Consider the following 2,992-nt stretch of genomic DNA (forward strand, 5'->3'; position numbering starts at 1 on the left):
TGGTATTTATCTTTCTCTGTCTGACTTATTTCACTTAGCATAATAATTAATGTTCTTGAGGTCCATGCATGTTGAATGAAAAAAAAAAAAGAATGAAAAGGATGAAATGACAAGATTTCATTCTTTTTAATGGCTGAATAATATTCCACTCACCTTTATCCAACTTAGGTTGTTCCATATACTGGCTATTGTAAATAATGCTGCAGTGAACATGAGTGTACAAAATCTTTTTGTGGTTTTTTTTTTCCTTTTGAGAGTAGTCATTTATTAACTGACCAGATTACAAAAATAATCATGGTAGATACTTTAGTTCATCCTCCTAATAAGCCTATTGATCTAGTCTTCCCTGTTACCAGCATCTCCACCTTCTACAAAATAGGTGGTCTTTTTCTTCATTCCCTCTCATGGAGAAGATAATTTGAAGGGCCATAAAAAGTTGTTTGCTTCTTTGAAACGTTTTCCAACAGTATGATCTATATCAGATCCTCCATGCAGATGATGCCATATTTATCAAGAGATCGGGCAATCAATGTGTTATCTGTCAGGGCAATTCCCTTCTTGTTGGTTTTGCCATAACCACGCTTGTAGATCAATTCACTCACCGACTTCAGGTCTGGGTACCCCCATGCTATATACGGTTCCACAATCCTTAGCATGTTAACTGAAGCCTTGTTGAGCTTAACAAAGGTGCCATTGAAGATCTGGCGAAGGTGAAGAAGCTGCAACACCTTTCAAACCTTTGGGCTCACACCATTGATACCTCTGGTCCTGATGACAAATGCCAATTTGGGTTCCACAGGTACGTAGAAGTTGCCAGCTTTTCTTGCCATCCTCGCCATTCAAATCTCAGTTCTATACATCTGCTTATATTCCTTGTGGTAATGCTTAGCTTTTTCATAGATAAGCTTCCTTCTTGCCTTCCGAAGCATCTTCTGAGCAAACTTCTTCCTCAGACGCTTGATCTTCAACTCTTCGAAATTCCTTCGCTTCTTCTTAAGGGTTTCTGGCACAGCAGGAACCTTCTTTTCTCTTCTGCACCCTCCATGGTTCCAGCTGGAAAAGAGGACTACAAAATCTTTTTGAATTAGTGTTTTCATTTTGGAGCAATACCTAGAAGTGGAATTGCTGAATCATATTTTTTATATTTTGGGGGAACCTCCACACTGTTTTCCACACTGGCTGCACCAATTTACATTCCTAGCAATAGTGCACAAGTGGTCCCTTTTCTCCACATCCTTGCCAACACTTATCCCTTGTCTTCTTGATGATAGCCATTCTAACAAGTATGAGGTGATATCTCATTGTGGTTTATTTGTATTTTCCTAATGATTAATGATATGGAGCATCTTTTCATGTACCTCTTGGCTCTCTGTATGTCTTCTTTGGAAAAATGACTATTCAAATTTTCTGCTCATTTTTAAATTAGATTGTTTGTTTGCTTTTGGGTTGCATTTCTTTCTATATTTTGGATATTAACCCTTCATCAGATATATGATTTGCAATTATTTTCTCCCATTCTGTAGGTTGTCTTTTCATTTTATTGATGGTTTCTTTTGCTGTGGAGATGCTTTTTAGTTTGATGTAGTCCCATTTGTTGATTTTTGCTTTTGTTGATTATGCTTTTGGTGTCAGATTAAAAAAATCATTGCTAAGACCTATGTCACAGAGTTTACCACCTATGAATTCTTCTGGGAGTTTTGTGGTTTCAAGTTTTATGTTCAAGTCTTTAATCCAGTTCGAGGTAATTTTTTGTGTGTATAGAATAGTGGTTTTTTTGGGTGGAGTCTTTAGGATTTTCTGCATATAAAATCATACCATCTGAAAATAAAGACAGTTTTACTTCTTCCTCTCTAATTTGGATGCCTTTTATATCATTAATTTGCCTGATTGCTCTAGCTAGGGCACCTGGTACTATGTTGAGTAAGAGTCGTAAGAGTGGGTACTCTTGTCCTATTCTTGATCTTAGAAGAAAAGCTTTCAGCCTTGCACTGTTGAGTATGATGTTAGCTGTGGATTTGTCATATACGGCCTTTATTATGCTGAACTATGTTCTTTCTATACCCAATTTGTTGGGAGTTTTTATCATAGAAGACTTGTATTTTGTCACATACTTTTTTTGCATTTATTGGGATCATGTGATTTTTACCTTTCATTCTATTAATGTGATGTGTCACATGTATTTATTTATATATGTTGAACCATCCTTGTACCCCAGGAATAATTTCAACTTGATCATGGTGTTTGATCCTTTTAATGTGCTATTGAATTTAATTTTCTAATATTTTGTTGAAAAGTTTTACATCTACATTAGTTTTCTTTTTTTGTAGTGTCCTTATCTGGTTTTGGTGTTACAGTAATGCTAGTCTTGTAAGTGAGTTTGGAAGTGTTCCCACCTCTTCAATTTTTTGGAAGAGTTTGAGCAAGATTGTCATTAATTCTTCTTTAAATGTTTGGTAGAATTTATTAGAGAAACTCTCTCGTTCTGGGCTTTTCTTTGTTGGGAGATCATTTTTATTACTGATTCAATCTCCTTACTCATTTTGGATCTGTTCAGTTTTTCTCTTTCTTCAAGATTCAGTCCTGGCAGGTTGTATGTTTCTAGGAATTTGTTTATTCTAAGTTATCCAATTTGTTGGTATATAATTGTTTGTAGTAGTCTCTTGTAACTTTTTTTGTATTTCTGTGGTATCATTTGTAATGTCTCCTTTTTAATTTTTAATTTTTTTTATTTGATATTCCTCTCTTTTTTACTTAGTCTAAATGAAGTTTTGTTATTGTTGTTTATTTTTTTCAAAACCGAGCTCTTAGTTTTGTTGATCTTTTCTATTGTTTTTCTGGTCTCTGTTTCATTTATTTATGCTCTGATCTTTGTTATTTTCTTCCTTCTACTAATTTGGACTTAGTTTGTTGTTTTTCTCTGAGATGTAAAGTTAGGTTGTTTATTTGGGATCTTTCTTTTTTTCTTAGTGTAGGCATTTATCACTATAAACTT

General features: G+C 34.5%; 1 pseudogene; it reads right to left on the minus strand.

Moving 5' to 3' along the window:
- Nucleotides 1-240: 240 nt before the first annotated feature.
- LOC123835996 (large ribosomal subunit protein uL30-like) lies at nt 241-1,059 on the minus strand (annotated as a pseudogene).
- Between the last annotated feature and the right edge of the window lie 1,933 nt (nt 1,060-2,992).

Source organism: Mirounga angustirostris, unplaced genomic scaffold (assembly GCF_029215605.1).
Source record: "Mirounga angustirostris isolate CCGP_5_RB_7025 unplaced genomic scaffold, mMirAng1.0.hap1 SCAF_12, whole genome shotgun sequence".
Lineage (NCBI taxonomy): Eukaryota > Metazoa > Chordata > Mammalia > Carnivora > Phocidae > Mirounga > Mirounga angustirostris.